Genomic DNA, 14,387 nt, shown 5'->3' with positions numbered 1-14,387 from the left:
CTGGAGAAGGGACCACCGAGCCCTCTACGAGAGCAGTTGCCAAACCAATTTTTAAGGGACAAATGGCTACGAGTCCCAGGATGGCCTGCCAAGAGGTCTGAGAAAGGAGGGAAGGCGTGAGGGCTGTTCCTTGAGAGGTGGCCCTATATGTTCTGTAGCCAGATAGTTTTAAGCTCCATCACTCCCTTGAAGTCTCCCATGGTTCCAGCAATGACACTGAGTGCCACCATACTATGCTCCTGTTTTCACTTTATTTCCTCCTTTCCTTCCCCCACATGTGGGGGCACATGGTGGGTAGCTTGTTCCATTTCATCCACCTGAGCCATTATTGGAGGTCTGGGCCAGGGGGTCATCATCCCATTACTGATTCAGCCAGGGAATGCGGAGGGCAAGAAGACAGGTGTCCTTAGAGCCCCTTGATATACAAGAGCTAGCCCCCACCCCCAGCTCTTGCCTGTAGCTCTGGCTTCAGCCCTATTGGTCCCCCACACGGTGGCCCATCCGTTCAGGCTGGGTCAACAGGGTGACAATGAGCAGGTCAAGGGGATGCAGGGGTCAAGGGGGCTCCTTCTTCACCCATTCGGGACAATGAGGCTTTGCCCCTTGAAGACAGCCCCTCTGATCACCACCATTATTAGTTTCAATGCAGGACAATCGGACACTTGCCCGCTCATGAACTCTGTCCAGCCCCAGTGCCTGAGCTCTGGGGATAATGATGGACGAGGACACTCCTCCGGGGCCAGGGAGTGCTGGGCTGTGCTGGGGTCAGGATGAGAGCCATTGCAGAACAGCTCTCTGGAAGCAGCCACTGTTCTGGCCTGGAGCAAGCGTATATGGGCTGACCACAGGGTTGCCCGTCCAACGACATCTGGGTAGGAGGCCCAGGGACTTCAGGGTGCTTCTGTGCTTGGGCAACCAGAGCCTCCTGGACGGGGCGTCGGGAGCTGCCCCCTGACCTCTGGAGGACTCGGCGCTGCGCTCCGAACCCGCGCAGCCTGGGAAAGGCCCGGGATCCCCCGGATTGGGATTCGCATCACGGCGCGCGGCAGCCCCAGCTCCGGCAGAATTAGACACGGCGTGGGTGTCCCAAGTGCCGGGCGGTGGCCGTCGGGGCAGCCGCGTCCCCCCACCTCACCCCGATATCGCTCTCCGCCGTCGGGATCCCCCGCCCTCCCGGCCCCGCGCCCCGGCCCCTTTGTCTGGCCCCAGCCGCTCCCCGCCGTCCACCGCGCGCCCCGGCCGGGCACCCTCGCCGCCGCCGGGAACAAAGCCGGCCAATGTCTCCGCGCGGGCGGGCGGGAGGGCGAGCTGGCTATGCAAATGCCCAACGGCCTGTGAGAACGCTCTCCGCCGCCTCCCGGCCTCCACCCTGAAAGAGGCCGGCGGCCCGGCCCGGGTGGGGGAGGCGGTCACTGCATTAGGGATGAGCTGTCGCCCGAGCGCCCGCCCGCCCGCCCGCCCGGGACAGAGCACCATTGTCTGTGTCCCCGCCGTCTGATGGCCAGTGGAGTCTGCCAGCTCACGGAGGATGGCGAGGGTCACCGGAACAGGCACTGGGCCCAGGAGAAGTGGTCACCTGTGCCCTTCCTACCTACCCCTCATTCCAGCCCCCTTTGACTTAGGGGTCAGACGGCTGTGGGCTCCCGTTTGCGGCTGTCCTGTCCCCAGCCTGTGGCCTGCACAAGTTAGTTCCCTTTGCAGAGCCTGTGTGCCCTGGGCTTAGACTTGGCCGGTGGTGGATGATCTTCCCACTCTGTCCTACCTGGTAGCCACTCCCCTCCCAACCCCCACCCATCTTTTTTTCTTGCCCACATCGTATTGACCCCATGGACTGGCACAAGTGTCTCTGAGGCCAGTTGTCTTCCAGAGTCCTGAGAAAAAGTCATGGTGCCCTGAAAGCAGAGCAAGTTACTAGGCAGAGATGCCCTCAAGGGGTCCTCTGTGTCTTGCAAGCCCCAAGCCAGGTCCAGGACTTTGTCCTTGGCTCCCTGGGTCATCCACTACCTGTTAAGGAGCCCCACTTTAAGTGGGAGAAAAGCCAGCCACAGGGGGACTAAAATGAACTTCTCCGGTGATATGAAGGTGGGAGTTGCCACATAAAGGTTCTTCCCACAAGTGAAAGAGGGTGTCCCTCCACTCGAGCCGAGGTGTCCATCTAACAGAGGGCAGTGCTCTAGCACTGGAGGATACCTGTGGACAGTGAGGAAAGGAGCTCTATGTTAAGAGCAGAGCCCAATCTGACTGTGAACTTGGCCCTTGTACCTGAACATCTACAAGCTGAGCTCCAGGATAGGAGCTTTGGAGTCAGCAAGAATGTAGGACAGGCTGGGTGTGGTGGTGCCCTCCCGGAATTCCAGCGGCTTGGGAGGCTGAGGCAGGAGGATCGTGAGTTCAAACCAGCCTCAGTAACTTAGCAAGGCCCTAAGCAACTCAGCGAGACCCTGTCTCAAAATATTAAAAAAGGCTGGAGATGTGGCTCAGAGGTTAAGTGCTCCTGGGTTTCAATCACTGGTACCAAAAAAAAAAAAAAAAATGCAGGACAGAAACCTACTTTTATAAACTTCCACCAGGATTCATGAGATTGGGGTTGTGGCTCAGCAGCAGAGCCCTTACCTGGCAACTACAAGGCCCTGGGCTCCATCCTCGGGACTGCACCACCACCACCAAGAAGCCTCCTGAATAAGGGTGCATGCTACTTTTGTGAGGAGCCATTTTGGAGATTTGGGGGCCTTTGAAGCAGTGATGTAAAATGAATCAGGGCCAAGTAAGAACTGTCCCAGGAAGTCCAGGGTTTCAGTCACAGGAGAGGCTGCATGAGGGGAGGAAGGAGAGGTTCTGGTAGGGCAGGTGGTCTTCGGGTAGGTGGGGCTCAGTCTCAGGGGCCTGTTCCTTTTTTTTTTTAATGTTTATTTTCTAGTTATAGGCAGACGCAATATCTTTTATTTTTTTATTTTTATGCGGTGCTGAGGATCGAACCCAGGGCCTCACGCATGCCAGAGGAGCGCTCTACCTCTTAGCCACAACCCCAGCCCAAGGGGCCTGTTCCTTTTCTCACACACACACACACACCCACACAGGGGACTGAACCCAAGGGTGCTCTACCACTGAGCCACATCCCCAGCTCTTTTTATTGTTATTTTTTATCAAAAGACAGGGTCTCACTAAGTTGCTCAGCTCGTGCTGAACTTGTGATGCTGCTGGCCCAGCCTCCGAAGCAACTGGGATTGAAGGTGTGCACTGCCCAGCCGGCTGGGCCCTGTGCTTGTGCTTCGGCCAGCCTTCCACACAAGATGGAGCTCTTCCCCTCCACTTCTGTCTTCTCCACCTGTGGGGACCCAGGTGCCGTGTCCCTGTCAGCCCCATCCTGAGGTGGAGGCGGCCTCTGGGCCAACCTTTGGGAGACCATGAGATGGAAGGGAAGTTGAAGACACAGGACCAGGGCTGGGAACCGGGCACTTCAGGTGCCAAAGAAGCAGGCAGAGTTCTCGTCACCCAGCCACTCCTGTCCAGCCTCTGGATCATGGGGAACCCTCAAGGCATTCTGGCCTGGGGCCGCCTGGCTTCATGGAGACTTCTGCAGAGACCCCAAGGCCACTCTGAATGAAGCTGAGCCAGCGGCCTCTGGGGGCTTTCCTGAGCCCCAGCATACACTCCTCCCCCCTGGCCCTCCCCCTCCGAGGCATTTCCAGAATCAGCCTTGGGAACCCTGGGAAGAGGGTTGACCAGGCCCTGCATGGAAGGCGGCTCTCTCCCTTGGGTCTGAAGTTCCGGGGCTCGTCTTGGGGACTGGAGGCCGGCCCCAGGCAGGCTCCGCTTGGCTCGGGGCTGAGGGAGGAAGTGGGCTTTGTGCTGGGCACCCTCTGGGTTCCTGGGCTTCATTTTCCCACCCTTCTCCTCTTGGCAGGAGAGCGCTCAGCTGGAGAAGCCCCCCACCCGCCCAGTGTCCCCTCCTTCCCCGTCCAGCACCATCCATCTCCGTCTCCCCAGAGCAAGGAATGTGACTCCAGGACACTGTGGGGCTTGTTCCCAATCCCCTTCTAGGTCATTTCATTCAGGCTGTCACAGACTCGCCTCCACCTCCCAGGCCGCCGTCTGGTTCTGGCTCTAAAGGCAGAGACGGGAGCCCCCTCCTCCCCCCAATTCCTCACGCTTCATTTTGTCCCAACACCATGGAGGAGGCTGCACGGTGGGGGGCCAAGGAACCCTGGTGTGGGAGCCCATGGGGGCGGGGGTCCCCTTTCTCCCATCTCTCCAGCCACCTGGGCCAGCCCCTGCTGCTGTGCGGACCCAGAGCCATCCGCAGCGTCCTCGTCATTACCCAGGCCGCAGACCATCCATCCCCTCGCCCGCCCTTCCTGTCCATGCCCCGCAAGCCTCGATTATTGGTGGAATTAGCACCGGGCTTCTTGTTGGCAGTTGCTAATTAAGACCATTAATAAACGCAATTATTAATGCTGCACCAGGCGGCAGCCGCCAGCATCTATCACCGGCACCGTTGGCAAGGTGCTGGGCCCAGGATGGCTCCTGCCTGCCTCCATCTTGGAGGGGTGCATTCACCTCCTGCTCCCTTTGCTGCAGGCCCTGCCAGGTGGGGTCGGTGGATGCAGAGGTTTGGAGAGTGTTTGGCTGAGCTTTCCAGAGAAACGGAGGGAGTCCTATACTCCAGAAAGGCCCCAAACCGGAACCAGGGAGGCCAGGTGTGTGTGAGAGGGACCGCATCTGCTGCCAGTACCTTTCTTCCCCAGAATGGAAGGTGGATGGGGACACAGTGTACAGAGGCTCTGGGGAAACCTGGTGCCATGGCTCACGCCTGTAATCCCCGTGATTCAGTAGGCTGAGGCAGGAGGACTGTGAGTTCTAGGTCAGCCTGGGCAACTGAGACCCTGACTCAGAATAAAAAATAGAAAGGGCTGGGGATGTGGCTCAGTGGTGGAGCACCCCTGGGTTCAGTCCTTGTACTGGAGAAAAGAATAAAAAGACTCCCGGGAGAGCCGTGTGGACCCTCAGGTGTCCCTTCTGCTCCCAGTGACCACAGCCCTCGGTGCCCGCCTGGCCTGTTTTGTTCCATCAGGTAATACTTGAATTTTCCTAGTGGCTTTTCTTACCCCACGGGCTAGGGGGTCATCTAGGTGACACAATGAGTCATTCTCTGTCAAGGGCTTGGAGATGCATCTGACTGGAACAGCCACTGAGCTCCTACTACTTGTCATGTGGGAAGGAGAATCTCCTCCCTCTCTCTCTCTCTCTCTCTCACCAGGGATTGAACCCAGGGCACTTAATCACTGAGCAAATTTTGACATTTTATTTAGAGACAGGGTCTCATTAAGTTGCTGAGGCTGGCTTTGAACTTGCGATCCTCCTGCCTCAGCCTCCCCCCAGCTGCTGGGATCACAGGTGAGTGCCACCTCTTCCAACTGGAAGGAGACTGTCATAAATGAGCCGTAGACATCTCTCCCAGGGAGCTGTCTCTGCGCTCCACCGACTGGATCAGGCCCATCTCCTCCGTACGTCTCTCTCCCATTTATGTGACATATATTGGATGAAGTTGTGCACTTATCTGCTCACCCCAGTAGACTGTGTGCTCCAGGACAGTGGCCGTGTGTCCCTTACTTCAAACAGCAGAAACCCAGACTAGCTTTGTCGTCGTGTCTTTCCTGCCTGTCTTCGGGTGACCCCATCTTCGGATCCCTTCCTTGCTCCATCCTCTCCTCCCTGACCTCTGGCCTCAGGCTACCAAAGCAGGATGGGTGGCAAGCGCCCTCTGACCCAGCTGGCCTCACCCAGAAGGGCAAGAGAATCCTGGCAGGTTTGAGCCTCGGGGTCCTTTCAAGGAGCTGGACGCTCACCTGAGCTTCCCCTCAGGTCCCCCCAGTTCTGGCCTGGCCTCTGCCCCTCTCACAGGGTGATCGGGGCAACCCAGGAGAGCCTGGGAAGGGACCCCCACCTGCTCTCCCTCTTCTGTTCCGTCCTCTCCCCTCCCCACCACGTCAACGTCTTGACTTTTCCTGCAGCATTTGAAGGGAGAGTCCCCCAAGACTTTAGTCTTCCCCAACTCAGGGAAAGAGGAAAGGGGGGGTGGGAAGTCCTGGAAACAAACCCTCTGCAGCAACCTTAAAGTAGGAGAGATCAGTTGGAAGGCCTTTAATCCCTTAATCCCTCTCAGATGGGCCTTGAGACGCTAATGATTTTCCTAATTATTCCCTCCCATTTTCCCATCGCTCTATAAGGACTTTCGAGAGGAGCAAAATTCTGAGGGAGCCGGTGTGGGATGAATGGCAGGGTTACCTCCCCCCAAAAAAGGGCCCAGAGTCCAGGCGAGGAGAGGTGGGGGAAGGGCCAGGAGTGCCCAGCTGGGGGCTTGGACTTCCCCACCACACCCGGGTGCAAGGCGCGAAGGGGCCTGGGACAATGGGGCGGTTGGGGGCTGCCTGAGAGGGCCAGGTGTGGGGCTGGGGTCCCCTCCGTGTGAATGGCCCATTATCCTGCCTAGAGGATGGGAGCTGAGGGTCTCTTTGTGTCCCCCCCCACCAAAAGGCCCCTCCTGGTGATAATCACCCTGGGAGGGAAGAGGAGAGGGTGATGAGGGCCTTTAAAGGGGGCCAGGCCTCCCCAGAGAACAGTTGCCCATTCAGGCCTCTGTCCTTCCCTAGGACCCAGGGGGCCATCCATGGGAAGTAGGGGTGAGGGGTGGCCAGCAAACATGGCGAAGCCCAGGCACGCAGGCCCCTCCCCTCCAGCGTGGCCTGTGGGACTGAGTTCAGAGGTGGCCTTCTCCAGGAAATCACCCCCAGACCACACTCCCTACCCCACTAACCTCTGGCACCCCGAACCTTGTCTCACCTCTCCAGAGGTGGAGTTCCTCAGGGACCAGAGCCCCCTGACAACACCTTGACCCTTGACCCCGCAGCCTTGCCGGGATAAGTGTGTTAACCCCACTTCCCAGGTGAGGAACTGGGAGGTAAGCGATTTCTGGAGGGGGACTCACCAGTTAGGTGCAGAGCTGAGATTGGAGGCTGATTTCCCCGACACCAGGCCAGGTTTTTTTTGGGGGTCTTATTTTGTTTGGGTACTGGATTGGATCCAGGGGCACTTGGCCACTGAGCTACATCCTCTTTTCCTTTTTATTTTATTTTCAAGTTTTTTTGAGACAGGGTCTCACTAAGTTGCACGGGCTGGCCTTGAACCTGGCGATCCTCCTTCCTCAGCCTCCTGAGAGCTGGGATTACAGGCCTGTGCCACGGTGTAGTCAGGTGTAAGAAGGCGTGTACATGCCGTCATCGCCCTGTCCACAATGCTCACCTCCTAAATGGCCACCCGGTTGGCTTGCTGGCCTCCTCTGGCCTTGGCTTAAGTCACGCTGTCCAACCAAGGAGCCGTGGTGTGTGATTTGCTTCAAAATGACCGGGTCGGAGGAGAGGTGGGAGTAGGGATGAAACAAGATGGCCAGTTGTTGGAGCTAGATGACAGAGGGGTGGGGCTTCGTTATACTATTCTGTTTACTTTGTAACTATTTAAAAATTTCCACACACACAAAAGTTGAACAAAATCCAGCCTTCCCTAAGCACCTCATTTTGAATGGTCGTCCACCACCCCCAGCCCTGAACTCTTTTTCCCCAGATCGCTCACCGCCATCTGACCTCCTGTCTGTGGAACTTATTTGTCCTGATCCTTGTCAATCTTCCATATAGGTCAGAGGGTGTGAGGTCAGAGGTCATGGGGACTATTTGTGCAGACGGCTGCCCCAGCAGGCGGGGCAGTGCCTGGCACCTCAAAGGCACTCGGTGGGGATTAGCGCAGGTCTTGGCGGCTGAGGGCTCTTGGAGGAGCTGACTGGGAGCAGGGAAGGGGCGGCCTTGTGTTCCTGGCCTCCGGGGGCCTTCAGCACCTGGAGCCACAGCCGGAGGGTTCTTCCCAGCACAGCCCTCAGCCTGGGCTAAGCCCCTAAATGTCCCATTATACACCATTCACTTCTCACTTTGTCGGGGCCCATCCACAGCCACTGGGTCCCTTTGTCAGGAGGGCCTGGGAGCGCGAGGGGCTATTACCACCAGGCCTCATTATTCCAGCCGGAGCAATAATGAGGTGTCCCTTCCCTGGACTCGCACATTTTGCAGGCCCCTCCCATTTAATAACTATAATAATGATCACCATTGATGGGTCTTCGTGCTGCACCAAGCACTTTACATACATTACCTCATTTAATTCCCCCGGCGGATCTGGGAAAGAGCTTCTGTTGGTGTCCCCATTTTCCAGACGAGAAAGCTAAGACTGGGCAAGCGCAGCTCCTTCTCTCCCAGCTCAGCTGTACAGGCAGGGTGAAGGTACAATGCAGCCATAACCCAGACTGGAGGCTCTAGCTTCAGAGAGGGCAAGTGGCCTGAGGAAGGGCACACAGCAGCAGATTAGCAACCCGGCAGCAGGATTCCCTCCGGTGGGGAGAGAGGTGCACATGACAGCTCCTCAGCTCTCCAGCTGTAGTAGGGAGTGACCATCTCTGTCCCTGCCTCACAAGGAAGGTGCTGGCTCAGGGCGCTTTGGTGACTCGCCCATGTACACAGAGCTAGTGAGAATCCAGACACTCTGCCTACAGTGCGACTGGACGAGGAGGCGGCAGGGGGAGAGAAGCTGATCCTGAAAGGCTCTGGAAGGACCATAGGACACAGTGACCAGGCCCAGCTGGACAGGGTGATGTGGGGCATAGAGCAAAGAAGGGAACTGGCCAGCCACCGTGGCTCACGCCTGTCATCCCAGGGCTTGGGAGGCTGAGGCAGGAGGATCTCAAGTTCAAAGCCAGCCTCAGCAACTTAGTGAGGCCCTAAGCAACTCAGTGAGGCCCTGTCTCCAAATGAAATATTTTTAAAAAGGGCTGGGGATGTGGCTCCATGGTAGAGCATCCTGGGTTCGATCTGCAATACGGGAAAGAAAGAAATCCAGTAAAAACCACAACAGTGGGCTACAGAGCGCGGGCCTCCCTCCGCCTGGGCTTCTCCAGCCCCGTTCCCATCCCAGAGACACACACGTTCCTGTTTTCTCCTGGTTCCTCCCAGAACTACTCTGTCTTAGGGCTTTTGTTTATAAAAATAAACACCCACCCCTCACCAGGCCATTTCCTTCCTCAACTCATGGCCAGCTCGCTCTCAGCCACCAGACAAATGCGCTGGCCCTCGGCTCTCGGGGGAGCCCACGGGAGAGAAGGGTCATGTGAACGAGAAGTCAGCCGGTGCGCAGAAGGGTGGCTCGGCAGCAGCATGTGCAAGCGCGCAGAGGTGTGACACCAGTGTGTCACAGAGGTTCACAGAGGACTCTCTCCCTCCCTCTCTCTCTCTCTCTCTCTCTCTCTCTCTCTTGTATTGGAGGTTGAACCCAGGAGCACTCTATCCTGAGCTACATCCCTGACCCTTTTCATTTTTTATTGTGAGACAGGGTCTTTCTAAGTTGCTGAGGCTGGCCTCAAAACTGTGATCCTCCTGCCTTAGCCTCCCAAATCCCTGGAATTACAGGAGTGTGCCACCATGCCCTGTCACAGTGGGGGGTTTTGCATAAGAGGCAAAGAGGAGGCTTCAGAAACTGGGTGACTTCCAGAGCCAGAGGTCTTTGGCTGGCAACCTGCATGCCCTTGACCTCGAGCCTGAGGTCTCTGACTCTAGGAAGGGTTTTCCTATCTGCCCTTCCTAGGGAGAAGAAAGGGTTTAAGGGGGCCATCCCTGATCTGCAGGACCCCTGGTGTCCACTTAGCTGGTGGCTCGGTGGGCTCTGGGTGCAGGCATTGCCCTCCTCAGTCTTCACTGTGTGGTTGTGAGGGTTAAATAAGTTGATAAAGGGTTAATACAAAGTTTGGCACATTTTAAATTAATGACAGTTACAATTATTCCAAGGACAATCTTTTCTCCCTCTAACTTCTCTGTCTCAGTGTTTCCCTGTCTCTGGGGACCTATGCAACCCTCTGCAACATTCCTGGCTCCCAGAATTCTTTTCCAGGCCACTGATAACCCCATTAGGCCAGGAGGGGTGGCTCATGCCTGTAATCCCAGTGATTTGGGAGGCTGAGGCAGGAGGATGGCAAGTTGGAGGCCAGCCTCAGCAATTTAGCAAGACCCTGTCTCAAAATAAAAAATAAAGAGGGCTGGAGATACAGCTCAGAGTTCGGGCACCCCTGGGTTCAATGCCTAGTACCACAAACAAACAAAACCAATAAAACCTCTACTGGTTGCAACCGTCAACCTTCACCTTGGATTCTCTGGGAGGGGATTAGGAGCAGAACTGCGGGAGCACATGGGCACGGGAGCTGGGGTGTTCAAGGGAAGAAAGAGGCTCCCCTCCCGGCTCCTCGACCCCGCCTCTTCTCACCCACCTCCCTTAAAAAAACCCGGCCCACTCATTACGGAGCCCAGCAGCCAGCCCCTGGCTAAAGCCCTGGTAAAGGCAGCAATTAGATCATTAGCACCAGCCCTTACCCACCTGCTCAGAGGCGGCAAATGTGTTTTAATTATAATCCCTAATCTCCCTCAGATGGTGGGGCTGGCTCTAGGGCTTTTGCCCTGCACGACCCCTTTCCCTCCCCTCCTCCCCCAATTAAGGGGTCCTCTCTTAGCCCCTTTCCCAGCTAAAGGTCTCTGCCCGGAGGAGTGAGAGCCTGTGCTCTGTCCCTGGCCACGGAGTGGCCCCAAGTGGCCGTGTTGGTCCACCTGGAAATTTCTCTGCAGGTGAATTGCAGCCCCACGGGTCCTGTCCCTCCTGGCCTGGGAACAACTGCTGGGATGCTTAAAGGTCCCTTAAAGGTCCCCCTTGGGCTCCTCTTGTCCTGGGAGTCCTCGGGAGGCGGGTCCCCAGGCCCTGTCACAAGGACTTCTGTCTCCCCATCAGCCACCCACCCTGCCTGGCTCAACTGTCTCCTTGGCGTCTCCTGGAAGCCGCCAGGTTCTGTGGCAGGTGGCGCTGAGGCCTGGCCCTGATGGGATGCCTCTTGGTGGCAGCCCTGGGTCAACCTCCAGTTGACATTATCGGATCCCATTGTCACCCTCCAGCCCCTCGTGCCCGGCCAGGGCCCTGGAACCCCAGACATACCGAGGCAACGTCAGGCCCGCCTCTGTCCCTGAGCTGCCAGCCGCTGGGCACAGGCCGGGGAGGGACGGGATGACCCAGCATGTGGCCCTGTCTAAAGCTGAGCCTGGATGAAACTGTCCTGGGAAAGTTCTGTCACTAATTGACTTGCAAATGTCTCGTTTGTCCCCAGATTCATAATTAGTGCTAAGGATTTCTAGGGCCCCATCCTGGAGGGGCTCTTTTTGGGGGGCAGCCTGTTCCTCTCCCCTCTCCGAGGTCGGCAGGGCCGGGGGTGGGCAGAGCTGGGCACCGATGCCCAGCTGCTGACCAGCGTTCCCACGGCTCCCGTGCCAGAGTGTGAATGGCGAGGTGCGGGGGCCGCGGGGGCCGGGGCTCCCCGCCATCCTGCAGCCGGGACCACGGCCAAGGCCCCAAGGCTCCAGGAAATGGCAGAGCTGGGGAGGGGGTTATGGCAGCGGGCGGGGGGGGGCTGGCTGGCACCCCCAGGAAGGAGGATCCAGCCGGTGCTGGGGGCTGGCATGGGCCGAGCCTCCGGAGCGATGAATGAACCAACAAGGGGCCTCTCTTCCCCACAGCTCCCCACAAAGGCCTTGGCTGAGCCTCTGGGTGTGGGGGGCTGGGGGCACCGGAGGAAGAGGGAAGGCTGTTTTCAAAGACCCCCCCACCCCTCGCCTCTGTGCTCCTAGGAAGGGCCCGGATTCAGGCCCAAGTAGGGCTTGGGTCTCCTGACTGGGAAGGCAGCTTTCCCAGACTCTGAATCCTACGTCCCCGTGGATTATCTGTGACCTCCTTCCCACCCTGGTGTCCCCCTCTTGGTTTCTGCTCAACCAGCTGCCTCCGTCGCCTCACCCCCAGTCTCCTGAGGATTCTCAGCCCGCTGTAGGCCTGAGACCCAGCCACCATCAACAGCCCCCCTCTGGGGCTCCTCCAACCCTGCCTGATGCCCTTCACCTCCCAATAGAACAAGAAAGACTCTTCTGGGGGCCAGACATGGTGGACCCTGCCCTTAATCTCAGGAGGCTGAGGCAGGAGGATCGCAAGTTTGAGGCCAGTCTGCGCAATTTTGCGAGAATCTGTCTCAAAATAAAAAAAAAATTAAAAAGGACTGGGGATGTGGCTTAGGAGTAAAGTGCCCCTGGGTTCATCCCTAGTACCAAAAAAAGAGACTGTTCCCACCAGGTTCAGAGGCCCACACCTGTAATCCCAGCAAACTGGGAGGCTGAGGCTGCAGGATCACAAGGTCAAGGCCAGCCTGGGCCACTCAGGGAGACCCTGTCTCAAAACAAAAAGGACCGAGGCTGTGGCTCAGTGTGAAGCACCTCTGGTTTCAATCCCCGGCACTAAAACAAAACACAACCAAAAAAATAAAATAAAGGGTGGAGAAGGAGAGGAGGAGTCTCCGCTGTGACTGGGTCACACCGGGCAGGACACCGCCTCTTCCTGTCTTCAAAACCCCCGAGGGTCTTCACCAGAACCCAAAGTCCCTGTAAGGAAGGCACTCCTGAGGCCCCGGGAGGATGCTCGGTTGAGGTTCTTTTCCTTCCTTCTTCCCCAGCCTCCCTTTCCTGTGCCTGGGACGTCGTCGATCACTCTCACCTGGCCCTCTCCCTACTTCATCTCCAGTTGCTTTCGCAGAGCTGGTCTTTTTTTCCTTTGGTCAGTCCTTCCTGCAGTCTAACTTTCTGTGGCAGGTGGCCCACCCCCAGACCCGGCCGCTCCCCAGGCCGCCCTACAGCTGGAGCCCTGAGGGAAGGGGAGGAGGTGAGGCTCTATGGTAACCCTGAGAGGAGAATGCCCTCTCTCTTCATCTGCATACAGACGGGCTCATTTGCATACAGACAGGCCTCATCTGCATATACTCAGTGGGACTCAGGCACATTCCGAAGTGTCCCGCCTGGTTCCTCCCACCCCAGTCCTGGCATCCCCGGCCCGCCCCTCCTGCCCCTGTCTGGTCTGGGTCTTTCTGTTTGCAGAGCCTGTCGCTTCTCCACCTGCTGTTGTCCCCTTTCCTCCCTGTGCTCACAGGAGCCCCTCTGCCCACGCCCCCTGGTGCCCCAGGCCCTTTGTCCAGGAGCCTGACTCCCACGCAGGAGGCCACTCACGGTGGCAGAGGTTTGCCACCCCCTGCCCGGCACCCCACCCCCAACACCCAGAGGGTACATGGGCCAAGAAGGTGGATCCCCAGCTCTGGGCTCCACAGCAAGCCCAGGAAGTGGAGGGAAGCTTCTCCTGCTGACCCTCCCCAAGCCCGGTCCCCCTCCTCCTCCACTCACCCCACTTCCCCAGGGACCGACCCCCAGGGGCCACCGTGGGCCTCGGCAAGAATCCCCCAGGCCCTGCCGTCAGATGAGGGCTGGGGACCCCGGGAGCATCATCCTGGCCCCGGGGAGCCTGGGCCCAGCCCCTGAAGGAGCCCAAGTTTTGAGGAAATGAACAGCCCCTTCCCAGCGGCCGCCCGGCCCCATCTGCCCCGCCAGCCCCTGTCCTTATGGGGGAGCCCGGGGCTTCTGGGATGTGAATTGGGGGAGTCTGAGATTCTTCTCCTCACACCCTCCACCATGCTGAGGACCTCCACCTGCTGACCCTCCCCTCCGTGACCTCAGTTTTCTCCGCACAGTGAGGGGCTGGCTGGACCAGGCAGCTCTCGGTGGCTTCCCTGAACAGGGCCCAGGTGCCTAGCAGCGTGTCCTGAATCTCAGCTGACACAGCTTGCCCGCCCGTGGCGGGGTCCTGGCCTGGAGAAGTGGCAGCCTGTGTGGTGGGGTCCACCTGGAAACGGGGGATGTGCACATGGCTTGGGTGTGTGGACAATTTGGGGGAGAACTTAGGACCAGTGGGTACTTCTTGGGAGGAGACCTGCTTTCTCTTTTGTCTTCGTTTGTGGGCACTGGGGATTGAACCCAGGGGTGCTTCACCACCATGTTACATCCCCAGCCCTTTTTATTTTTTAATTTTGAGACAGGGTCTCCCTTTATTGCTTAGGGCCTTGCTAAATTGCTGAGGCTGGCCTCGACTTGGCAATCCTCCTGCCTCAGCCTCTTGTGCTGTTCCACCCTGCCTAGCTGACACTTTCCACTGAGTACCGTTAGGATCGTGCCACGGGTATTATCATAGAATTTTTTTTTAAAAAATATTATTTATTTAGAAAAATCCCAGGACTCAAACTGTCATTCCATGAGGGAGTACGGTTAGATCAGAGGAACATTCCCAATTTCTTGCTGTGTCTCCCGCGGCCCTCTCAGCTCTTGTTATTGCAGAGAAGTCCTGCCTGCTGTCTAACCTGAATTCTTCTTGCCATTCATATTGGTTCCTTCTGTTTCTGC

General features: G+C 57.7%; 1 long non-coding RNA gene across 1 annotated transcript; it reads right to left on the bottom strand.

The window, feature by feature from the left end:
- Positions 1-7,061: 7,061 nt before the first annotated feature.
- LOC131423286 (uncharacterized) lies at positions 7,062-11,231 on the bottom strand. Its single transcript, XR_009224644.1, has 3 exons — positions 11,065-11,231; positions 8,194-8,377; positions 7,062-7,456 (listed from the first exon to the last, which is right to left on the bottom strand). It is a non-coding gene; the product is annotated as an uncharacterized LOC131423286 (long non-coding RNA).
- Between the last annotated feature and the right edge of the window lie 3,156 nt (positions 11,232-14,387).

Source organism: Marmota monax, unplaced genomic scaffold, assembly GCF_021218885.2.
Source record: "Marmota monax isolate L192 unplaced genomic scaffold, Marmota_monax_Labrador192_F-V1.1 WCK01_AAM20220418_F8-fsc00108, whole genome shotgun sequence".
NCBI classification, from domain to species: domain Eukaryota; kingdom Metazoa; phylum Chordata; class Mammalia; order Rodentia; family Sciuridae; genus Marmota; species Marmota monax.
The sequence above is the reverse complement of the archived record's forward strand: the minus strand, read 5'-3'. Positions and strand labels throughout refer to the sequence as shown.